The 26,438-nt window shown below is 41.1% G+C and overlaps 1 protein-coding gene and 1 long non-coding RNA gene across 5 annotated transcripts in view; one reads left to right on the forward strand and one right to left on the reverse strand.

Annotated features, from left to right (window-relative positions):
* myo1b (myosin IB) overlaps nt 1-2,248 on the reverse strand; it is a 274,322-nt gene extending 272,074 nt beyond the window's left edge. For 2 of the 4 annotated variants that reach the window (XM_072261655.1, XM_072261654.1), the window contains exon 1: nt 1,368-2,242. The gene's annotated coding sequence lies outside the window, so the exon portion shown is untranslated. Of the gene's footprint in view, nt 1-1,367 lie in introns of all 4 variants that reach the window. The other 2 variants (XM_072261652.1, XM_072261653.1) reach the window with 2 other exon arrangements.
* Nucleotides 1-26,319, forward strand: LOC140199485 (uncharacterized). The gene is made up of 3 exons (XR_011886423.1): nt 1-70; nt 22,469-22,629; nt 25,443-26,319. It is a non-coding gene; the product is annotated as an uncharacterized lncRNA (long non-coding RNA).
* The last annotated feature ends 119 nt before the right edge of the window (nt 26,320-26,438 follow it).

Consider the following 26,438-nt stretch of genomic DNA (forward strand, 5'->3'; position numbering starts at 1 on the left):
TATTTTCAGCATTTTCTGGCAAAAGACCGAATCAGCATGTCGTAAGTAGAAGGAAGCTCACACTGCGCATGTAAGTACCTAACTTTTTAGAAACTTAATTCGCCACCAGCAATCTGCCCTACCCTCTGGATAACTGCACGAGGTCGGCAGGAATTGCCTAGTTCATGTCCCTCCGGTTTTTACCTGTTGCCCCAGACCCTGCATTTCCGCATCACCCGCGCAGACACATAGTTTCTAAGGAAAAGGGGTAGGGAAGTGTTGTTAAATCTTTGATCTTTAAACTTAACCTTGTAGTTGATCAGAGATGAATTTTAAGCTTCGCCTTGCGTGTGGCAGGCCATGGAAGAGATACAATTCAAGCTTGTTAGTCAGCATGTCAATGTAGCCGCCTGTCGTCTTTGCATATGACTACACAGCTCGCTATGTTTGAGCAAGTCCGCCAGGCAAATGGATCAGAGCGCTATGCACATGACGCTAACCCGTCAAGGAATCCGGCAAAATTTTTGACAAGAGTTAGCAAAAATCATGCGGTCCGTTGCTAATCTGGGAACATTTTGAATCAACAAAACAAGATCGAGTGGGAAATGAGCGAAAGCTAGGAAGAATGAACGGCGAAAGCATGGCAGTTTCCGTTCATCAGATTACCCAACAGTATAAACACTGGGGAGATGAAAGGAGCGGGGGTTGGGGGGGGGGGGTCAAAGAAACTAGAAATCATCTGGTTTCAATCACATCTGACTCACATTATTGCGGCGGTCTGGCCACAGTTTTACCCTTTCACTGAGAAATTGCTGTGGATTCCACACACTCATCGGGGTTTTAAGACTCGGACAGGGTTAAAACTCAGCCATGCTCTCAGCTGAGAGAGTGGTTTTACAGTGGTTGGCTGGGGATTTGACACGCGGGGTCAACTGATCGATATTGCACACTGTACGAAAGATCAATGGGCGAAATGTTTTCTTACACTGTTGCTTCGTATGGACAAAGGGGCAGAGAGGAGTGAAAGAAAGAAAACCCGCTATCAAAATAAATTAAGATAAATCAGATCACCGCGCTTATCCTCACTGCAGAGTCAAACAGACCGTTTGTCCAATGACCACGCTGAACATCCGAACAACTCTGCAGTAACTAACTAATCAGTCAGGTCTTTTGTCGCTTTAAACCAGCGACCTCTTTCTGGATAAAATTTTAAATTTCAACAAGTTTCAAAACCGTATCTAACTCCCTCCTTTTAAATTTATACCCATCAATAAGAGTTTTTAAAGACGATTTAAAATTTGAAAAGGTTTGTTTCAACTCAAATACGTTATATGCAGTGCCTAGTTTCAGAGAGTGTACAACAATAAAAGAAAGACAAAAAATTTTACCTTCTCTGCGAGACGTGTGAAATCGGGGCACTTTCCTTTGTGAACGCGGCGCTGCCACCGTGAGATGAGGACAATGGCTTGGGAGCAGGATCTGGTGTCGCAGCCGCCTGCCTTCTCCTGCTGCTACTCTCCTCCCACCTCCCAGCCTGCCTGTCTAGCCCTAAACCCAGTCAAAGTCAGCCTGTGTCAGTCCTGGTCCGGGGCGGGGTGTGTCGCTCTCGACTCTCGTAGCCGATCACCTTCTGTTGCAGCTCGCCCCGCCTTCCTGCACGCAGCACCACCAGCCCCGCTCCAGGTGAGGGCGGCTACACAGCCCTTTGGTTTCCTAAAGGAGAAACACCGGGACGTTAAGTAAACCTAAGAAAAGCGAACTAAATGATGAAGAGAACTGCATTCACACAGGGTTTTTACCACCTCTTTAGAATGTCCCAAAGACTTTTACAGCATATAGCACAGACTTTTGAAGGGGAACCCATCGTCAGATAGACAAGCGGGGTTGGGAAGCGTTTTTGAGATCCTGAAGCCCAGCAAGTTGATTGTCGAAACTCACAATGTTATTAAATAGGATTTACACTCTGCAATGGGCAGGGAAATTTAAAACCTCTCTACTAGGTCACTCCCCACCCCCTACTCTTTCGGAGTGAACATTTCGCCTTAATTGTTGGAGATCAAGTCGGTTTCTAGCATCTCGTAATACACATAAAATGCTGCAGGAACTCAGCAGGCCAGGCAGCATCTATGGAAAAGAGTAGAACAGTCGACGTTTCAGGCTGACGATTGTGTGTACTGTATTACTTTGATTTCCAACATCTGCAGATTTTCTCTGGACTGTGTTCCGGTATCTCGTGTGTTGTTCCAGACTCCAGCATCTGCAGTAACTCGTGGTTCCTGAATTTTAATTCCTTTATATTCGATGGTGCCTGGGCTTTCAACCACGCAGACTTCCCACACCCCCGGCCAATGTTCTGTCCTTGCATCCTGTGACGGTGGCTCCCTGGGATAGGGTTCCATGAACCCCCACCCCAACGCAGCGAATGTGCCTGCGTGGGACATTTGGATGTAACAGTAAAATGTTATCCTGTTTATTAATGGAAATTCGGCTAAGAATAGAAAGCAACGACGCTTTTCCTCTCCCACTCTAACCCCCTAAAAGTAGTCAGGCTAATTAAAACGTCTGTGTCCAAATTGCTGGTCTGCGGCATAGCGAACAGAGTAGACACTGAGCTGAGGTCTCAGGGAGCAGCAAAACCACACGAAGAAGTTATCAAGACTTTGAAAAACTCCACCGGTTTTTAAGTAGGTTGCCCAAATTCACTGTGGTTGGAACCTAGGACACCCTTGGGTTTGTATCATGGAAATTTTTGCTCTGCAAACTAGTGTGTCATTGTAGTTCAGATAAATATATCAAAATATTCCATTATACATTTGTTGTTTTGAGGTGTACAGATTAAACTCATACCTGTAACTACAGAAATTACAACTTTGCTTACTGCGAAACTGCGGTTTTACATATTTTGAATCCTCGTATTGTTTTTGTAGTTCTGGTATATCATCTTGCAAATGCTTAAATTAGTATATTTCAAAAATATTAAATATCAAGGTGCATGTCTTAATTCCTTGTTTCGAAGCAATACGGTAGTGATGATTTTTCTCAGGAATACCGTGGTGTCGAGTTTTGTGTAAATTGGAATTACTCCGTTTGCAAACCATACATCGTGAGGATCAAGAGAGGATCTTTTTCATCAACAGCGGAGGGCTCACGTTTTGAATCCCAGTAAAAGTTCCTGTGTGATTAACTTTTAATTTGAAATTGACCCGATGCAGCGACCTGGCACTGCCTATCATACGCAGCAGTCTATCAAACTTTTTGTTTTACAGCAAGGTGGTATCTTTCACTCAACACCAACACGTGAGAAAGACAATAATCAAGCTAACGCCTTCCTTGCGAGGTTTCAAACACCACCACCCTCTGAATTCACTAGATTGTATGTTGTACCAGTTAGCTGCATTTGCAAAAATCCATCGACATCCTCACTTCCCCATGTTTAATTTAAACCATGCAGCCTTAAATGTACCAGATGTAGTTGCTGTATCCATGAATGAAGGAACTAAACTTGCAGTGTTACATAAATCTTCCACCACATACTAACATTACGTGGTTCAAGACTGCGACTGGGATCGGTGTACCTATTTCGTTTTATGTGATTTCTGACGTAATTGAAAGCATTACAGAAATTGGAGGGTTTCCCCAGTAGACGGAGGAAATGATTTAATCAAATAAACAGTTATATTGAGAAGTATGAAAGTTTGATTTTCTCAGCAATTTACTCCTTACTAACAAATTGTGTCAAAACTGTGGGGCTCTGTTAGGTCTCTCCTCTGACACGTGTATGTCCTTTTTTAAGACAAAATTAAAATAGTTTTAAAACGTCCTCATTCTAAAATATACCATTGTGCCAGGATACAATTCTAAGCAGTGCATCTTCAATATCCTAAAATTTATTTAAAATAATGTGGCTTTTTTCTTAATCGTAGTATTTCTAACTGATTTCCTAATTAATTTCCTAACTGGGTATTAAATTATTAGAGTATATTTTTTCAGTGATTTGAGATTTAGGAAGCTTGTCCCCAAGACACAGAAGCGAGCATACGAGGCAAATCATGGTGACAGGGGATGTTTAAGGGGGCGGGGCCTTCACAAGAAATTCAGCCATTGTCTTGTGGGAGTAGGATTGAGACAATTTCTATCACCGAATTGCTAATCAGTATTTAAACGTGCACACGAATTGGTAGGCCGTTCGACCACTAGCCTCTTCCGCCACTTCAATAAAATCATGGAGCTGATCCTCAACTCCGTATTGCTGTCTACCCGTGGTAGCCTTTCACTCCTTTGCTTATCACCCCGCCTTGATGAAACATTCAAAGGTTCTGTTTCCAAGGAACTTTGAAGGACGAGTCATACATGACCGATACATGAATACAGGCCTTAAGAGGCAAGGTGTCGGATCCCTGTGTAAATAAACTTCAGGAACGAGGAAAGAACTACAGGAGAGGGTCGTAAGCTGTCAGTCATTGAACATTAAACAGTTGGAAATCATATGCGTTCTGTTCATCAAAATAAATAAAATGGCCTATTTAGATCATCAGATAGAATTAATTAACACTATTTAAACTGAATATCGTTAACCAACGAATTGTTGATTCGTGGTGAAGTAAAACTACATCTAGAGTGAATCACCTATTTTTAAAAAAATATCTCAGGAACAAATGATCCCACCATTTCTCTCACCCTTTTCAAAATGAACAATGGCGGGAGAAAAATCAGATTCTGGAGTAAAGGCGCCACCCACTGGATATCACCGGAATAGTTTCTGAGGTGCTGGGACAAAATTCAAAGTACATTTATTATCACAGTACGTATGTCACCCATATACTGTACAACCCTGAGATTCGTTTTCTTGCAGGCATACGCAGTAATTCCAAGGAACATAATAAAATCAATGAAAGAGCATACCCAACAGGACAGACAAACAGCCAATGTGCAAAGGACAACAAACTGAGCAAATAAGAAGGAAAAAAAAATGAGATAAATAAATAGAGAACATGAGATGAAAAGTCCTTGAAAGTGAGTCTATAGACTGTGCGAACTGTTCAATGATGGGATGAGTAAAGTGGGTCAAATTATCCCCACTAGTTGAAGAGCCTGATGGTTAAGGGGTAAAAACTGTTTTTCAATTTGGTGGTGTGGGTCCTGAGGCTCCTGTACCTTCTTCCTGAAGGCAGCAGCGAGAAAAGAGCATGGCCTTGATGATAAGGCTTCTTGATGATAGATGCTGCTTTCCTGCAACAGCACTCCATGTAGATGTGCTCAATGGTAGGGAGGGATTTACCTGTGATGGACTGGAACGTATCCACTATTTTTTTTTTGCAGGATTTTCTGTTCAAGGGCGTTGGTGTTTTCATACCAGGCTACCACTCATCTATAGAAATCTGTCAATATTTTAGATATCATGTTGAATCTTCTAGGGAAGTAGAGGCACTGCAGTGCTTTCTTTGTAATTGCACTTACATGCTGGGCCCAGGACAGAATCTCTGAAATTATAACACCGAGGAATTTAAAGTTGCTGACTCTCTCCACTTCCGATCCCCTGATGAGGACTGACTGATGCACCTCCTGTTTCCTCCTTCTGAAGTCAATAATCAGCTCTTTGGTCTTGCTGACATTGAGTGAGAGGTTGTAATTGTGGCACCACTCAGCCATGTTGTTGCCAAACCAAATTGTCTGGGATCAGCAAGTGAGGAAATCAAGGATCGAATTACACAAGGAGGTATTAGGCCAAGAAATTGAAGCTTATTGGTTACTTTTGATGGGATAATAGTATTGAATGCTGAACTATAATGTATAAAAGGCATCCTGATATATGCATTGTTGCCGTCCAGATGTTCCAGGATTGAGTGAAGAGCCAATAAAATACCATCTGCTGTGGACCTGTTGTGCCAGAAACAAATTGGAGTGGATCCCAGTCATTTCTCAAGCAGAATTTGATTTGTTTCATCACTAACCTCTCAAAGAACATCATCACAGTGGGTGTAAGTGCTACTGGACAATAGTTTGAGGCAGGTTACCATGTTCTTCTTAGGCACTAGTATAATTGAGGCCTGCTTGAAGCAGTTCGGTACCTCAAACTACCAAAGTGAGAGGTTAAAGATATCAGTAAACACTCCAACCAATTGATCAGGACAGGTCTTTAGTACTCAGCCTGGTACCCCATCTGGACCGGATACTTTCCGTGGGTTCACCCTCCTAAAGGATGCTCTCACATCAGACTCAGAGACTGAAATCACAGGGTCATTGGGTGCTGTAGGAGTTCGTGAAGGTGCCTCCATGTACTGATAGTCAAGGCAAGAATAAAATGCATTGAGCACATCTGGAAGCGAACTCTTGTTGTCACCTACATCATTTGGTTTTACCTTGTAAGTGTTAATAGCATTAAAGCTCTGCCACAGAGGACAAGTTTCCTTCACTGATTCTAGTTTAGTCTGGAATTGCCACTTTCTGGAGATCATATCTAGACCTTTTGTATCTAACTTGGTCACCAGACCTGAGTGCTACAGATCTGGCCCCTAGCAGACTGCCGATCTCATGGTTCATCCAGAGTTTCTGGTTGGGGAAGACACTTTTTAAAAAGTATATGACAACCGTGCTGTATTCACTCAGATTCTCTGCTGAGTCCTTGAACATGGTCCAGTCTACCTACTCAAAGCAATCCTATAGACGCTCCTCGTCCTCCATGATCACCTGTTTGATGTGTCCTTATCTCTGGAGCTTTGCTGTTTAGCTTCTGCCTGTATACAAGTAAGAGGAAGACAGTCAAGTGATCGGATTTCCTGAAATGTGGTACAAGATCCAGATTTTAAGTTTTTTTAAAAAAAATGCATTTGGAAGACCTTTTTAAGCCTTTTATTTGTGAATAGATAGACATGTATAAGAGACAGTGAGTCTAATGGGATGAGTAGAAATAAGTAATTTTGAAAGATGTATATATAAAATAGAACTTGCAGCATTGATTTACCACTTGAAAGAATATGATCAGAATACTCAGCATTTTATCACTCTTGAAAATATTAGACCGGAGAAAATTAATGCCATACTAATATATGTGGGAAGTTGTATCTAAAGCTGCTGTCAGGTACTAAAAGGGGAACAGATAAGTATAAGGAAATGAGCAATGGAGGAGCTCAGCAATTCAGGCAGCATCTAAGGAAATTAATAAACAGTCGATATTTCATGCTGTAACCCTCTATCTGGACTGTAAAGGAAGACAGAAGAAGCCAGAATTAAAAAGTGGGGGCAGGGGGAGGAGTACAAGCTAGAAGGTGATAGATGAAGCCAGGTTGGTGGGGTGGGTGGATGAAGTAAGAAGCTAGGAGGTGATAGGTGGAAAAGGTAAAGGGCTGGAGAAGAAATAATCTGATAGGAGAAATGACTTGTCCATGGGAGAAAGGGGAAGAAGGAGGGGCACAGGGGAGATAATAGAGAGATATAAAGAAGAAATGAGGTAAGAGGGGGTCAGAGTGGGGAATGGAAGAGAGAAAGGGGAGGGAGAAAAATTACTGAAAGTGAGAAAAATTAATGTTTATGCCCTCAGATTGGAAGGTACCCAGACGGAATATGAGGTGTTGCTCCTCCAACCTGAGAGATCATCATTGCAGTAGAGAAGGCCATCAACCAACATGTCAGATTGGGAATGGAGACTGGAATTAAAATGGCTGGCCACTGGAAAACCTGCTTTTTGCAGATAGAGTAAAGGTGCTTGACAAAGAGGTCCTCCAATCTACATTGGAGATGCATCAGGAGCACCAGATACAATAGACAATCCCAACAGATCCACAGGTGAAGTGTAGCTTCACCTGGAAGAGCTGAAGAACTGTTTGGGGCCCTGAATGGAGGTGAGGGAGGAAGTGAATGGGCAGGTGTAGCACCTCTTTTGCTTGCAGGGATAAGTGCCAGGAGGAAGATTAGTGCGGAGGGCCAAACGCACAAGGAAATCCAGGAAAGAGCAATCCTTGCGTGCAGAGTGAGGGGAAGGTAAAGATGTGCTTGGTGGTAGGGTCCCACTGAATTTGAGGTGAATAGGAGAATTATGTGCTGCATGTGGAGAATCATGGGGTGGTAAGTAAGGGCATGAGGAACTCTATCCCTTTTAAGACCATGGGAAGATAGGCTGAGGGTGGATGTTTGGGAAATGAAAGAGGTACGTGTGATGGCAGGTGTTCGGGAAATGAAAGAGATACGTGTGACTATATCTCTTCCCACCCTGTAAAAACGCAATTGCCTTTTCTCAGTTCCATTGTCTCTGCTACATCTGTTCCTAGGACAACAAAAATGTCCTCCTTCTTCAAAAAATTGGGTTTCTTTTCCTCTACCACTGATGCTATCTTCACCCACATCTACATTGATGAAACCCGATTTTGATGAGCACCTTTGCTCCATCCGCAAAAAAAACAGGATTTCCTGGTGGCCAGCTATTTTAATTCCAATCCCCATTCCCATTCCGACATTTTGGTCCATGACCTCCTCTATGATGAGGCCAATCTCAGGTTGGAGGAACAACACTTCGTGTTCCATCTGGGTAGCCTCCAACCTGATGACATGAAAATCAATTTTTCCAACTTTCGGTAGCTTCCCCTTCTTCAATTCCCTACCCTGTCCCCCCCTTGCCTCTTTTTTTCTCCTCATCTGCCTATCATCTCTATCTGTTGCTGCTCTTTCTTCCCTTTCTCCTATGATCCACTCTCCTCTCCTATCAGATTCCTTCTTCTCCAGCCCTCTACGTGTTCCACCTATCACTTCCCAGATTCTTCCTTCATCCGTCCCTCTCCACCCTCCTGGTTTTTCCTGTCACCCTCCAGCTTGTACTCCTTCCCCTTCTTCCACTTTCATATTCTGGCTTCTTCCCCCTTCCTTTCCAGTCCTGATGAAGGGTCTCCATCTGAAACATCAATTGTTTATTCATTTCCATGGATACTGCCTGACTGCTGAGTTCATCCAGCATTTTGTGTGTTGCTTTGGATTTCTGGCATCTGCAGATTCTCTTGTGTTTATTATTAGATGTTCCATTTTTCACAGTCACTCTTTATCATTAGTACGAAATAGTTTTAGTAAGTTTTAATTTTCTTAGCTGCTTTCAGAAAACATAATTTCTGATAAGATCAAAAATAGTTATATCATGTGTGAAACAAGATTTTGGATTTTCGCAACAAAACATGAATCAGATGGCAATTTCAAGTGACCATATATTGAAAAATCAGCACTTTGCCTCTCCTGGAGCTTCTCTTCATTAGAACATTACCAAAGTACTTGGTAATGTAATTAACCATATGAATTTGTATGTTTCATTAAGTAACTACCTCACATTGTAACCTGGCAATGAACAGTAACATTCTTCTATTCACTTAATTGCCATTTAAGATCTTTAAACTTTTTTTTTCATTCACTCTCTTACCTCAGTTTTAGGTAATCTGTTTGCTTTGTTGCTATCTCGATAATAGTCAATCAGTGTGTTCTTATTAAAATAGCTGACAAGAATATCAGGAACACTTAAAAAGGCTTTCCTGCTTCAGGGCATACATTTTCCTATTCTGGTTTAGTTTAAAATGTTAACATACCATAATTCTACTTCAAATTTTCTAGCTTGTCTCTAATTTGTCTACAATTTTCATCCTTGGTTATATTTCTATTAAACAGCATTACAGCATTCTAAAAAATAATTTGATCATTCCACTAATTTGATCAAAATGCAAAAAAGCAGCTGACGGAAGAAATCTGAATCAGAAACAGGAAGTGCTGGAATTACTCAGCAGCTCAGGCATCATCTGTGCAAAGAGAAGAAAAAGAATTAAAATCTTGTGGAATATTGGTTGATCCTAAGAGTTAAATTGGTGGCTTCCTAGGAGTTAAAATCTCACGTCAATGATCTTTTGTCAGAACAGAAGAAAATGTGAAAACAAGCATATTTTAAGTTGCACAGAAGAGGGCATGAATAATACAAGGGGAATGCCTGTGATAGATTGGAGACTAATGGAACCCAGATGAGACAAATGCCATTGATGCATCTTGGAGAGAGTGATGAAGGTTTATTTATTCATAGCTGCTGTCTTGCAGAAATGTAAATAGATACAGATGAGTGAGAGTGGAGAAGAGAAAAAAAATCTGTAACTGTGTAATGCATTTAACAATCACTGGAAATCTGAAATGAACAAAATGACTGGAAATGATCGATAGGCCATACAGCAACGCTGTGGAGAGAAAGTTGAGGTGATGTCTTCACATCAGAACTGGCCAGTTCTGACACAAACTGCAAAATTATCAAATATAGAGTTACAGGGCTTCAAGATGTCTAGACTGCAATAGTATAGGACGCCAGAGACAGAGTTCAGCAAGGGAATGGACCTGAGAATTAAAATGACAGAATTAAAATAAGTTCAGGGTTCTCCAGCTTATTTTCCTCCCCTACTTAGAACTGCCTCCAGACAGATCAACAACAAATATCAAACCTTCCCCACCCTATTTCAGACTGCACCTGCATTACCTAGATTCTCTTGGTCTCTATCCTATTACAGTCATAGAAACATAGAAACATAGAAAATAGGTGCAGGAGTAGGCTATTCGGCCCTTCGAGCCTGCACCGCCATTTATTATGATCATGGCTGATCATCCAACTCAGAACCCTGCACCAGCCTTCCCTCCATACCCTCTGATCCCCCTAGCCACAAGGGCCATATCTAACTCCCTCTTAAATATAGCCAATGAACTGGCCTCAACTGTTTCCTGTGGCAGAGAATTCCACAGATTCACCACTTTCTGTGTGAAGAAGTTTTTCCTAATCTCAGTCCTAAAAGGCTTCGCCTTTATCCTCAAACTGTGACCCCTCGTTCTGGACTTCCCCAACATCGGGAACAATCTTCCTGCATCTAGCCTGTCCAATTCCTTTAGGATTTTATACGTTTCAATCAGATCCCCCCTCAATCTTCTAAATTCCAATGAGTACAAGCCTAGTTCATCCAGTCTTTCTTCATATGAAAGTCCTGCCATCCCAGGAATCAATCTGGTGAACCTTCTTTGTACTCCCTCTATGGCAAGGATGTCTGTCCTCAGATTAGGGGACCAAAACTGCACACAATACTCCAGGTCTGGTCTCAACAAGGCCTTGTACAACTGCAGTAGTACCTCCCTGCTCCTGTACTCGAATCCTCTTGCTATAAATGCCAGCATATCATTCGCCTTTTTCACCGCCTGCTGTACCTGCATGCCCACTTTCAATGACTGGTGTATAATGACACCCAGGTCTCGTTGCACCTCCCCTTTTCCTAATCGGCCACCATTCAGATAATAATCTGTTTTCCTGTTTTTCCCACCAAAGTGGATAACTTCACATTTATCCACATTAAATTGCATCTGCCATGAATTTGCCCACTCACCCAACCTATCCAAGTCACCCTGCGTCCTCTTAGCATCCTCCTCACAGCTAACACTGCCGCCCAGCTTCGTGTCATCCGCAAACTTGGAGATGCTGCATTTAATTCCCTCATCCAAGTCATTAATATATATTGTAAACAACTGGGGTCCCAGCACTGAGCCTTGCAGTACCCCACTAGTCACTGCCTGCCATTCTGAAAAGGTCCCGTTTATTCCCACTCTTTGCTTCCTGTCTGCTAACCAATTCTCTATCCACATCAATACCTTACCCCCAATACCGTGTGCTTTAAGTTTGCACACTAATCCCCTGTGTGGGACCTTGTCAAAAGCCTTTTGAAAATCCAAATTCTCTGACCCGACTTTGTTAGAAAAGATCTAAAGGCTAATAACAATAAATGTGTTTTAAAAACTTATTTCATAGCTTTTGAAAATTACTTTCCATCAGATATGTTCCACATTTCTGGAATTGAATTATTCCCATTTTGTTTGGATATTTTTAATTATGTTTTTTGGGTATTGTGTCTTTTTCTTCCATTTTGAACTTAAATTGAGTTTGTTATTATGCTTTTTTTTAAAATCTCCTACCACTGAAATTAGTTTCTCTCTCAATTTAAGGGCCATCTCTGAAAATTTACATTTTCTCCATGAAGCCAAGTAAAGGAAGGAATATGGACACGATTGTTAGAATATGCATAGACCGGTGTGTTGATATTATAATGAGTCTGTCCAAATGCTACCATGAGAAGGGTCAAAAGACTTTGCCAGTATTTCAAGGACACTAGTTTACAGAGACACTTTAAGAAACAAAAATGAGTATCCGGGGAATACTCTGCAGATCAAGCTCTATCCAGCAACAGCAAAATAAGAGATAATGGTTCAAGTTGATGTAGAGAAAACTGGAGTGGGAAGAAGGAAAAAAAGGAGAGATTTGGGATAGCATGGAATGTTGGAGGCTGACAAAATAGTTGGAAATCAAAACTGATGATAATGAGCAGTCTCACCTTCTGCAGTGTCACCCACCAATTTTGTTAGGACCAATCTGTCATGGTGATGAAAAGTCATCATGACAATGAATTTCTTTGTAAGTGATGTAAAATTTAAATAAATTAATTCTAAATAATTTCTAAATTCTAAATTCAGAATGATTAGATTAACAATTCTACAAGTAAACATGTAATGACTACATCAGCTTTCCAAAGAAATGACTAGCAGAGAGGTTTATTCACATATACAATGCATCTGCAATTCTTTGCACACAAGGGTACATTACTTCAACTTGGTCAAATGGTTCTTTTTTGCATTGCTATAGCATTCATGAGTAAGACTTTGTGGTATTAAATTAACATACAAGATATATGCAATCATTAAAGTTCTTTCTTGGAGATAAATGCAAGATACCAAGAAAACTGCCACATTTATCTTACATTATTCAGAAGTTTATCCTACATAAAATCTTGAACTCACTTCTTTAGCATGTCACATAATACCAGTCCAATTCATAAATCCCAGCTGAAGGAAAACACGAGATACTCACTGGACATGTTGAAAGCAAATATTCTGTTGCTTCAATGAGCCTGGTCATTTGCTGTGATCTAGCCTTGAAAATGTGTACAAGCTGTGCACACAGTTCTTGATGCTGAAGTGTAAGCACTAGAAAGCCTGATAAGACCACAAGATCATAAATCGTAGCAACAGAATTGAGTCATTTGGCCCATCGAGTCTGCTCCACCATTCAATCATGGCTGATCCTTTTTTTGTTCCTTTTCAGCCCCACTTCCCGGCCTTTCCCCTGTAACCTTTGATGCCATGGCCAATCAAGAGCCTATCAATCTCTGCCTTAAATACACCCAACAACATGGCCTCCACAGTGCCTGTGGTAACAAATTCCACAAATTCACCACCCTCTGGCTGAAGAAATTTCTCCACATCTTTGTTTTAAATGGACACCCCTCTATCCTGAGGCTGTGCCATCTTGTCCTAGTTTCCCCCACCACGAGAAACATCTTTTCCATATCTACTCTGTCAGGCCTTTCAACATTCAAGAGGTTTCAGGGAGATCGCCACTCACCCTTCTAAATTCCAGTGAGTACAGACCTGGAGCTATCAAACATTCCTCATATCTTAACCCTTTCATTCCTTGAATCATCCATGTGAACCTCCTCTGAACCCTCTCCAGATCTTTTCTCAGATAAGGAGCCCAAAACTTTCACAATACAAACAACAAACAAGAGAAAATCTCAACGCTATCTGCCCCTCCACCAATCTTTGTATCATCTGCAAACTTGACAACAAGGCCATCTATTCCATCATCTAAATCATCTACAGCATAAAAAGCTGTCCCAACACTGACCCCTGCGAAACACCACTAGTCACTGGCAGCCAACCAGAAGAAGATCCTTTTATTCCCACTCGCTGCCTCCTACCAATCAGCCAATGCTCTAACCATGCTGGTAACTTTCCTGTAATACCATGGGCTCTTAACTAGATAAACAGCTTCATGTGTGGCTCCTTGTCAAAGGCCTTCTGAAAGTCCAAATATACAACACCCACAGCATCCCCTTTACCTATCCTACTTGTAATCTCCTCAAAATATTCCAACAGGTTTGTAAGGCAAGATTTTCCCTTAACGAAACCATGCCAACTTTGTGCTATCTTGTCCTGTGTCACCAAGTACTCCAATCTCTATCACTACCTCTTTCAGAACCCTAGGGTGCAGTTTAGGTCTGAAGCAGATGCTAAAAATCTTTCTCATTAAATAAAACAACAAATTTAAGGGGTTTAATTAAAAATCTAAATTACTCCAGCACTTCTGACTAATAACAAAAGATCATCAACTCAAAACACTAATTCTTCTTTCCTTTCCACAGATGCTGACTAACTTACTGATTGTAAGAATAACACAGTAGCATAACAGCTAGCTTAATGCTTTACAGTGTCAGTAGTCTGGGTTCAAGTCCTCTGCTGTCTCTAAGGAATTTGTCCATTCTCCCATGACCTTGTGAGTTTCCTCTGGGTGCTCCGGTATCTCCCACATGCTAAAGATGTATGGGTTTAGTAAGTTGTGGGCTTGCTATGTTGGTGCTGGAAGAATACAGACACTTGCAGGCTGCCCATCACAATCCTCAGACTGTGCCAGTTGTTGATGCAAATGAATTATTTCACAGTATGTTTTGATGTATGTGATACAAGTAAAGCTAATATTTATCTTGTATAGAGGGATCTTTACTTTTTCATGAAAACGTTGTCTCAGACAGCCTCTAACCCCATGCAAACTACTAAGTACAGGGTTAATTTTCATTTAATCTCATCTAATGATCTGTTTTCACCAGTGTTTGCCTTTGTAACTGTGTCCTTCTGAATGTTGCTCCTTTGTAGAAAAGCCATAGTTCTTTCTCCCCTTAGCCCTTCCACAATGACCATATCTTATAATCTTATAATAACAGAATTTCTGTGGCAAGCTTCCAATGTATACATGTTGTAAGAACATCTTTAAGAAGAAAAAAAAACTGTTCCTTAAGTCTGTTATGGCATTGATAACTCTCTGTTGGAGAGCTTGCATGGTCCCAGTGCTCCGTGTCTCCAGTCTGTAGTTCTGAGTCTCCAGCATGCATGTTCTCATTGTGTAGAGCAGCCAGAATTCACTCTTGTATGCTCACTCTTTTGACACTGACAGAGAGATACAATGTGGGTTGTGAATGCATAGTCATTGAGTCAAGGCATCCGTTAGTCTTGCGAGACCATGGATCTGCGCCTGGAAAGTCTTCACTCTCCAGAGCGCAGGCCTGGGCAAGGTTGTATGGAAGACCAGCAGTTGTCCATGCTGCAAGTCTCCCCTCTCCACGACACCAATGTTGTCCAAGGGACGGGTATTAGGACCCATACAGCTTGGCACCAGTGTCGTCGCAGAGCAATGAGTAATTAAGCGCCTTGCTCAAGGACACGACACGTTGCCTTGGCTGGGGCTCGAACTCACCACCTTCAGGTCGCTAGTCCAATGCCTTAACCACTTGGCCACGTGCCCACAGTCATTGAGTATTTTTGAGATATTAAAAGAATCAAAGGAATAAGCATTGGATGGGAAATAAGAACAGTTATGATCTCAGTGAATCCTGCAGTAGTTTTGTGGGGCTACTGAACCAACTCCTGCTTCAATGTTGTTTGATTGTACGGAGATACACATCAGAATTTGCTGCTTTGACACACTAATCAAAATCAGCCCTTTGCAAGATACCAGCCCTTAGGACAAGTTGGATAATTTCTGAGCACTTTTCTTTTTGTATAAATTTACAAAACCCAGTTATGCAGCATAAAACTGTTGTAATATCCACCCTTCTTTCAAATCCATAGACTAAGCAAAAAGTATATTTCAGGCAAATGGCAAACTGAGTACGTTAGAATACTCCCTCAGGTGCACTGAGAATGTGTAAAGACCACTACTGTCAATTTGAGAGACCAAAGAACATTTTTACCATAGCAAAATAAAATTTCAGTATACTGCCAGTGGATGTCAGTAATGTGTTGATGAGATTATCAGCAAATTTGTCCAGTGCAACTGAGGAAACAGTTTCATTTCTAACTTTTTTGTCACTTTTGCATGAATTGTCAAATTTCATTCCACAATCAATTAACTCCTCTCATTACTTGGCATTGGGTTAAATGAACCAGCTGTGAAGTGTGGGTATGAAGCCTGCAGCAGTGCTGTATCTATGGCAAGTACATGATTGGCAGCTTTGAGCCTTGATTGATAAGAATCATCAGTGGATGAGTGATGAGAATGTGATGTATCAAACAGCTACCGAGACTGCTTATGCAGTTGATAAAATATGGCATTTGAAATTTTTACTGATTTTGATCACTCTCGCAACATCACAACCAGGAACTAGGGGTTTACTCCTACCATACAGTATATCTAAGGATATTTGTTCCCACTGCCTTGTAAACATGTGACTGTATTACCCATTTTCCCTCTGGATATCCTCTAGTGCACCTAGACTTCTAGTGCATGAAAATCTTTGAACTTAGCTGTCCCTTATTATTCTTCTTTGTTTCCCAGATTAGATTCTTTTGCAGACCAATTACCAGTATTATGACGTGTATAGGAAGCAGGGAGTAAATAAGGTGCTTGAGGAGTATAAGAAGTGCAAGAAAATACTTAAGAAAGAAATCAGGAGGGCTAAAAGAAGACATGAGGTTGCCTTGGCAGTCAAAGTGAAGGATAATCCAAAGAGCTTTTACAGGTATATTAAGAGCAAAAGGATTGTAAGGGATAAAATTGGTCCTCTTGAAGATCAGAGTGGTCGGCTATGTGCGGAACCAAAGGAAATGGGGGAGATCTTAAATAGGTTTTTTGCGTCTGTGTTTACTAAGGAAACTGGCATGAAGTCTATGGAATTAAGGGAAACAAGTAGTGAGATCATGGAAACTGTACAGATCGAAAAAAAGGAGGTCCTTGCTGTCTTGAGGAAAATTAAAGTGGATAAATCCCCGGGACCTGACAGGGTGTTCCCTCGGACCTTGAAGGAGACTAGTGTTGAAATTGCAGGGGCCCTGGCTGAAATACTTAAAATGTCACTGTCTACAGGTGAAGTGCCGGAGGATTGGAGAGTGGCTCATGTTGTTCCATTGTTTAAAAAAGGATAGAAAAGCAATCCGGGAAATTATAGGCCAGTAAGTTTAATGTCGGTAGTAGGTAAGTTATTGGAGGGAGTACTAAGAGACAGAATCTTACAAGCATTTGGATAGACTGGAACTTATTAGGGAGAGTCAACATGGCTTTGTGCGTGGTAGGTCATGTTTGACCAATCTATTGGAGTTTTTCGAGGAGGTTACCAGGAAAGTGGATGAAGGGAAGGCAGTGGATATTGTCTACATGGACTTCAGTAAGGCCTTTGACAAGGTCCAGCATGGGAGATTAGTTAGGAAAATTCAGTCGCTAGGTATACATGGAGAGGTGGTAAATTGGATTAGACATTGGCTCGATGGAAGAAGCCAGAGAGTGGTGGTAGAGAATTGCTTCTCTGAGTGGAAGCCTGTGACTAGTGGTGTGCCACAGGGATCAGTGCTGGGTCCATTGTTATTTGTCATTTATATCAATGATCTGGATGATAATGTGGTAAATTGGATAAGCAAGTTTGCTGATGATACAAAGATTGGAGGTGTAGTAGACAGTGAGGAAGGTTTTCAGAGCCTGCAGAGGGACTTGGTCCAGCTGGAAAAATGGGCTAAAAAATGGCAGATGGAGTTTAATACTGACAAGTGTGAGGTATTTCACGTTGGAAGGACAAACAAACGTAGAACATACAGGGTTAATGGTAAGGCACTGAGGAGTGCAGTGGAACAGAGGAATCTGGGAATACAGATACAAAATTCCCTAAAAGTGGCGTCACAGGTAGATAGGGTCGTAAAGAGAGCTTTTGGTACATTGGCCTTTATTAATCAAAGTATTGAGTATATGAGCTGGAATGTTATGATGAGGTTGTATAAGGCATTGGTGAGGCCGAATCTGGAGTATTGTGTTCAGTTTTGGTCACCAAATTACAGGAAGGATATAAATAAGGTTGAAAGAGTGCAGAGGTTTACAAGGATGTTGCCGGGACTTGAGAAACTCAGTTACAGAGAAAGGTTGAATAGGTTGGGATTTTATTCCCTGGAGCATAGAAGAATGAGGGGAGATTTGATAGAGGTATATAAAATTATGATGGGTATAGATAGAGTGAATGCAAGCAGGCTTTTTCCACTGAGGCAAGGGGAGAGAAAAACCAGAGGACATGGGTTTAGGGTGAGGGGGGGAAAGTTTAAAGGGAACATTGGGGGGGCTTCTTCACACAGAGAGTGGTGGGAGTATGGAATGAGCTGCCAGACCAGGTGGTAAATGCGGGTTCTTTTTTAACATTTAAGAATAAATTGGACAGATACATGGATGGGAGGTGTATGGAGGGATATGGTCCGTGTGCAGGTCAGTGGGACTAGGCAGAAAATGGTTCAGCACAGCCAAGAAGGGCCAAAAGGCCTGTTTCTGTGCTGTAGTTTCTATGGTTTCTATGGTAAATGAATCTCCATAGATTTATCCTACACAGAAGAAAACCATTGAAAGAACAATCGAAACTTCCATATTTTCCAGTCTATTGTCACGTTTTTGATATCATATAAAAAGTACATGTATTCACAAATACATCAGAATTTAGTTTAATATCACCAGCATATATGCAATTTGTTGTTTTTGCGGCAGTAGCACAATGCAGTACATAATAATGGAGAAAAAACTGTCAATTACAATAAGTATATAAAAATAGAAATTTGAAAAAAGCAGTGAGGCAGTGCTAATGGGGCTCAATGTGCATTCAGAAATTGGATGGCAGAGGGAAAGAAGCTGTTCCTAAATTGTTGAGTGTGTGCTTTCAAGTTTCTGTACCTCCTTCCTGATGGTAACAATGAGAGCAAGGCATGACCTGGGTGATGGGGGTCCTTAATGATGGACACCACCTTTTTGAAGCATCGCACCTTATGCATATGTACTCGTGCATATGACAATAGTCATCATTCAGGTGCAATGAAAAATTTCCTTGCAGCAGCATCACAGGCTCAGAGCATCATACAAGCAGCATTCACGATAAAAATATAAATACAATCAGAACATAAAAACCTAAGTGGATTTGTCAATGTTTCCTTACTTGCAAAGGGAAGAAGGCAGAATAATGGGGTTAAGAAGGATACTAAATCAGCCATAGTTGAATGTGTTTTGAAATCAGTTAAAATTACTTTCCCCCTTAGGGGTTCCTTTAGCCAGAGGGTGGTGAATCTGTGGTATCCTTTGACACAGGTGGCTGTGGAGGCCAAGTCACTGGGTAAAGCGGAGGTTGATAGATTCTTGGTTTTGGGGAAAAAGTAGGAGAATGGGGTTGAGAGGGAAGAATAAATTAGCCATAATCCAATAGCGGAGCAGACTCGATAAACTGAATATTCTGCTCCTATGTCTTATGAATTATCCCTCTACTTCTGTTAACTCCTATGAACTTTCTTGGCTGTGGTTGGACCAGGAAAGACCATTGATGATGTTCACTCCTAGGAACTTGAAGCATTCAAGCCTCTGGACCTCAGCATCATTGATATAAACAGGAGTGTGTGCACTGCCTCACCATCCCCCTTTCCTGATGCCAATGATTAGTTCTTTTACTTTGCTGACAATTGAGGAAACTATTGTTGTCATTTTACCATCACCAGGCTTTTATATCTGCACCCTGTACTCCAATTCATCATTATCTGAGATTCAGCCCACTACTGTAGTGTCCTCTACAAACTGGTAAATGGAGGTATAGCAGAATCTGGAAACACAGTCATGATTGTCTACAGAGTAGATTAGGGGGCTGAGAATGCAGTTTTGTGGGGCACCAGTGTTGTTACTGATTGAAGTCTATTAGTTAGAAGTCAAGGATCCAGTTGAAAAGGGAGGTGTTGAGTCTCAGCTCTAGGAGTTTGGAGATGAGTTTGCTTGGAGTTATCCCACTAAAGGTAGATCTGTAGTTAATAATCAATAGACAATCACAGGTGCTTTGCCATCCAGATGCTCCAGAGATACGTATAGGACAATGGAAGTGGCATCAACCACGGATGGACCTGTTTCAGTAATAGGCAAACTGCAATGGATCAAGGTTAACTGGGAGGCTGAATGTGATGTGTGCCATGACCAGCCTCTTGAAGCAACACCTGATGGTGGATGTTAGAGCCTCTGGGTAGTAGTTGTTAGGCCGTGTTACCTTATTTTCCTTAGGTACCAGGACAATAGTAGTCTTCTTAAATTGGGTGGAAACCTCACATTGATGTAGGGAGAGGTTAAAAATGTCTGCAAATATTCTCACCAGCTGATCTGCACAGGATCTAAGGGCACAATCGGGCCAGATGCTTTCCATGGATTCTCCCTCTGAAAGACTAATCTGGCAACAGCAACGGTGATGCTGGATTATAGATTCAGATGCACTGGAGGCTGTCGGGTGGGTAGTAACATTCCAATCCCCTTCTGTTCAAAAACGTGCATAGAATGCACAAAGCTCATCAGGAAGAGATGCATTGTTATTGGCAATGCTGTCCAACTTCACTTTATGGCTCATTATAGCACATTAGCCTTGCCACAACTGACAACTGGTCTGGGACTTGATTTTGTACTGGTATTGTCTCTTGTCATCCTTGATAGTTTTACAGAGTTTGTACCTCGATTTCTCATATGGGTCAGTGCTTGAACACCATAGTCCTACATTTCAGTAGGGAATGTATCTTTGGGTTCATCCATTGTCTCTGTAGTGGAACACATGGACTGATCTCTTTGGTACAAAGTTCTCCACACATTTGTTGATGAAGTCCGTGATGGTTGTGGTATACTCATCTAGGTTGGCTGCTGAGCCTTTGAACGTGGAAGAGCTTACGAACTCAAAGCAGTTACGTCAAAATTCATCTTCTTCCTCTGAGCAGTACTGTAACACTTTCTGTACTGGATCCTCTTGCCATAGAGGGAGTAAAAAGAAGGTTCACCAGATTGATTCCTGGGATGGCAGGACTTTCATTTGATGAAAGACTGGATTGACTAGGCTTATATTTTCTGGAATTTAGAAGATTGAGGGGGGATCTGATTGAAACGTATACAATTCTAAAGGGATTGGACAGGCTAGATGCAGGAAGATTGTTCCCGATGTTGGGGAAGTCCAGAATGAGGGGTCACAGTTTGAGGATAAAGAGGAAGCCTTTTAGGATCGAGGAAAAACTTTTTCACACAGAGAGTGGTGAATCTGTGGAATTCTCTGCCACAGGAAACAGTTGAGGCCAGTTCATTGGCTATAGCTAAGAGGAAGTTAGATATGGCCCTTGTGGCTAAAGGGATCAGGGGGTATGGAGAGAAGGCAGGTACAGGGTTCTGAGTTGGATGATCAGCCATGATCATACTGAATGGCGGTGCAGGCTCGAAGGGCCGAATGGCCTACTCCTGCACCTATTTTTTATGTTTCTATGTTTCTCATGGTTATAGGGAGAAGGAGCACAGCCTGGTGGTTTGATTCACCAAAGTGTGTGTGGGAAGGAGATAGCTTATTAAGAGTCTTTGATGGTGGGGCAGCAACAGTTGAGGGTGCTTTGCCCCCTGGTGGGACAGGAGATGTGCTGTTAGCATTTTGCTAACACACTCTTAAATTTGGCGAGGTTGAAGTCACCATCTGTGATGAAGAGGACCTAAGGATGTACTGTTTCCAGGCTGTTGATCACTAAGTTTAGTTCATTGAGTGTAGCCTTCACATCTGACCGGGGTGTGATGTAAAATGCCGTCAGGATGGCTAACGTGAACTCCTGTGGCAGGTTGCATGGACGGCACCTCACCATTAAATATTCCAAGTCAGGAACTTTCCAGGACCAACACATCCAAACACTTCATGGTGTTCATTAGGAAGCAAAACCCTCCTCCTCTTGCTTTGATGAAGCACTGTACAGCATATTTGGTTATTTGAGAAGACATCAGGTTGTATGTTGCAGTGTGGTGAGACAGGTGTAAGTCACATTTCAGTGAGACAAAGCACACAGCTGTTCCTCAGTTCACTTTGATAGGCCAGTTGGATCTCTTGACCTCCAAACAGAGCTCTTGTACAGTAATGGCGAACTCTTGATATCTCAATCTACCTTGTGCATGGCCCTTGCACCTTATTTGTATAATTGCACTGCACTTACTCTGTAACAATAACTGTAACACTATTCTGCATTCTATTATCGTTTTACCTTGATGTACTTATGTTTTGGAATTATCTGTATGGACAGCGTGCGAATCAAAAATTTTTCACTGTATCTTGGTACATGTGACCAATTGCTAATTAGCACTGGCCCCAACTGTGCAGTATAATTTTGTGAGTTAACTGCATAACAAATCCACACTTCTACAAAGTGCTAGAATCCAAGCAGCATCAGTGGAATTAACCTAAGCTTGAATCAGTGGTCTTTCAGAAAGAAAGACAGAATTCCAAATGGGAAGAATATATTCACAATCTTATATTTTCTTGGCTGTTACTTTGCCAGAAAGGATAAAGAATTTATGAAAAAAAACTGTAGGAAAAATTATAATTTCCCATGTTTTCTTCACATTTTCCCCCTACAGGTTGCGAAATAGCAACAAGAAAACTGAAGTATCAAACAAAGTGAAAATAAAGAAACCAGAAGGTACACTGAGGAAGAAAAATTATAAGATAATTAAAGTGATGAATGAAAAAGAAACAAAGTGTACACAGAAAGTCAAAGGATATCAGAATAAGAGAAAAAGTAAGCACCAACTTTGAGATTGATTCAATAATGTGAAAGAAAGTATATGAGAAAACAAAATCTGCACGTGATTATTGTGGGCACTGCACAATTTATGCACTCTCTGTGGGTCGATAAAGGGGAAATTCCACTTTTTAAAACTTTACAGCTACTTACTGCTCTGCAATATACTAATCTGATCTGCACGTCTGTACCTAAAATATATTAATACCTTGGGAAAATATATTAATACAGAAATAAAGTTTTTTTCTAGAGTTTCTCCTAACATTAGGATGATTTCAAGAAAACTTTTGTTGAAAATTTCAATGATCAGTTATTGAGAGTATGGTAGCCACTAGGATTCTGCTATTAATTGCCTTTTGCCAGTAATATGATAGACTTAAATTTGCATTGTACCCTTCATGGTACCAGGATTTCCCACAGCCAATGAAATAAATTTGAAGTGCAGTTGCTGTGGCAATGAAGCAAGTAAGGCTAACAATTCAGAAAGAGCAAAAGTTTAGAGACTACAATGGGAAAATGTTCAGATAATCTGTTTCTAATAGGACTGGTGAAAGACAAATACTGCAAAGGCACAAGGAGAACTTACTTGCTGCTCTTCAGAATAGAGCTACTAGATATTTTACATTCACCCCAGATGGTAGATGAGACCATTGGTTTATTGTCTCATCACAGCAACTGTAGGTGGTGAACTTACTGACATACTGTCATGTGTAATTAGGGGTTCTCCCATTCAACTACCATTTCTTCAGTGGAATATCCATGGGAATCCCAGTGAAAGACTCAACAAGTAATTATTGTTAGAGAAAATAATTCTGCTTGAATTACGAAACTGTTTGACTCCATACATGCGAAAATGGAGTACAAAGTGTTTTAAATCTAAGCTTCAAAATATGTTTTTGGCACGGCAGAAGCTTCATTTCGTTTACTGATACATTACGTACAAGCAACAGTTTAAGCCCATTCCCCCATATTTCCTCAAGTACTTACTCCTGCCTTTTGAAAAGCAAATAGCTTTCACGTGGGCTTCTAAGGTCACAAATTACAATGACTGAAATCCCATCTTATTTGTCCCATATTAGTTGGGGCATTAATTATTACTTCCAGCTGATGTGGAAGTCTAATTTGAATACCGTTTTTCAAAGGGAATTTCACAAGGAAACAGTGCAGGATTGTAAGGGGAATCTTGGCAAGCATCTCCTCAATTTCTAAAATGTTTTCAGGGGCATGCGTGGTACCAACAGGTACCAGAGACAGTCCAGATTGGTTTCCCATCTGAAGAGCTGGAAGGAGAAAAGTCATTTTCTAGAGAGAAAAAAAAAATTGAATGATTTCAGTTTTGAATAAAGCTGAAATCTACCAAATCTAAGAAAGCCCCAGCAATTATATTCTGTTGTATTTCATGAGACAATTGCTGAACAAGTCAATTTCTTTGGATGGAATGATAGTTTGCACAGTTTGAAAAAATAAGAAAATCATAGTATTGTACAAATATATCCCTTATGATATAGATTTTTTTAGCTAGTTACTAATACTTACAAATTTACATACTTAACATAATTACAAATTGAGCTATGATTTTGATCAGCAGAGACACTTTTGAGAACAACAAGATAAGGCAACAGGAATAATTACCGTAGATCACAATGATTAAATGGGGAGAAGCAGGGAGTGATTTAGATCAAGGAGAGGAAGAAGGGAAAAGCCTAAGGAATTGAGAAGGATAAGGAGATGGATGCAGTATTGTTATAAGAGTGTGATTAAAATGAATATAAGGGCATTATTAAAGGGAATAATAGTCTTTGAAATTTAGACTTACTGGAAATAATAATTTGATAAAGTGCTCAGCCTTGTTAATTCTGACAAGAATTTTGCTGCTCTGAATCAGTTGTTGAAAAAGTTTTCCTGATATATTATCCGAAGAAGGTTGGAATGCATAATTTCCATCATCTCCATTCTGGATCCAGTTAGATGAATACTGACACAGAAACAATTAAGCTCAGTAGCTGGCACAAAAAAAGGAAATTCAGTGTTTCAATTCCATGCAGAGTGATCCAGTTAATTCTATTTCTTTCAACTTTTTGGAGAGCCCTGCAATTTCTTTTGCTCTCATGTGCCCATCAAATTACTTGCTCACTCTCACTGATTTGGTTTCTACCTCTCTTCCACACAGGGAGTTCAAGATCATCATTACACGGTGTAAAAATGTTTTTACTCACATTCCCAGCCTCCTTCCCTCCATTTATGTTTTAAACCAAACATGATCTTGTGCACCTTCTTTCCATCTTTTATGCCTTAAGAAGCATTCACAACTATCAGTTAACATTGAGTTGCCCTGACACTGCAAAACAGAAGTATTCCAACCCAATCAGTCCTTTTTTAAGTATTTATCCTTCTCACACTGCCCCAAATCTTTGTGCCCATGGATCCTGCACAGCAGTATATGAACTATTATTTCAAGGATATTTGGTTCTCCCCACCCCACCCCACATTTCCTCCACAATCCTGAGATGCATTCTGTTGGGACCCCCTTTGGCTTATGCACTTCTTGTACTTTATTACACTTCTTCAAATAATTGCAGAGTTTAGCTCCCATCCAATATGCTACTCCCTCAAAAATCACCATTATTAGCTAACCTTGCTAATAATAGCACCTTCTTCTCCAAGTTGACAATTATAGTTTGCCTCCGACTGATACATAACTGTATGCTCCCTGTAACTTTTAAATGCCCTTCTAAGTATACTTGCCTTGCAGCATAGTGAAATCAACTGTAACTGTCACCAACTTTTTAATGCCTTTTATTTTGCAAAAGTCAGAATGTCAGAAATCAGAAGGATTTCGGTTCGGAATTCAACACTATTGTCCCTCAGACCTTGGTGAACTGTGCAACTGGGTGTTGGACTTCCTAACGAACAGGCCTCAGTCAAGATGTACAATCTCTCCTCCCTCCCCATCACCTTCAACACACATGCCACCCCCCTCCCCCAGGGCTGAGTGCTGAGCCCATTAATGTACACTCTGCTCACACAGAGTTGCATGGCCAAACACCCCAGTAATCACATTGTCAAGATCGCCAATGACACAACAGTGGTGGGGCTCATCACTAACCATGTTCAGACAGCCTATAAACAGGAGGTGGAAGAGCTTGAGGCCTGACACCAGGCAAAGAACCCCTTCCTCAATGTCTATGATACTCTTGCACAACCTCTCATGGTTGCAGAACACATCATGCACAATCAGGAAAGCTCACCAATGCCTCTACTTTCTGAGGAGGCTGAAGAGAGCTGGACTATGCGCATCTATACTCACATCATTCAACAGATGCGCAGTTGAGAGAGCATCCTAACAAGCTGAATTACTGCAAGGACTGGAAACTGCACTGCAACGGACAGGAAGGCTTTACAACAGGTCATCAAAACTGCACAACACATACCAGCGCCAACCTACCTGCCATCAAGGACATATATACAGAAAGGTGCCGGAAGGCGGCCAGTTACATCACGAAAGAACCCAACCCAGTTTATGGACTGTTTGTCGCACTCCCAACAGGGAGGAGTCTATGTAGCATTCATGCCAGGACTACCAAACTCAAGGGCAGTTACTTTCCCCAAGCAGTAAGACTGATCAGCACCTCCTCCCACTAACCCACCACTCCCACCCCCACTACTTTATCATTTCCTGTCAGTCACCTAATGTACAGGCACTCCTGTGCCAATCAATCTGTGTATATGAACTATCTTATGTATTTATATTTATTCTGTGTTTTTATGTACTGGAAATGACATTAAACAATCTTGAAACTTCAACC

The sequence above is a fragment of the Mobula birostris genome, chromosome 6 (genome assembly GCF_030028105.1).
Source record: "Mobula birostris isolate sMobBir1 chromosome 6, sMobBir1.hap1, whole genome shotgun sequence".
Classification (NCBI taxonomy): Eukaryota; Metazoa; Chordata; class Chondrichthyes; order Myliobatiformes; family Myliobatidae; genus Mobula; species Mobula birostris.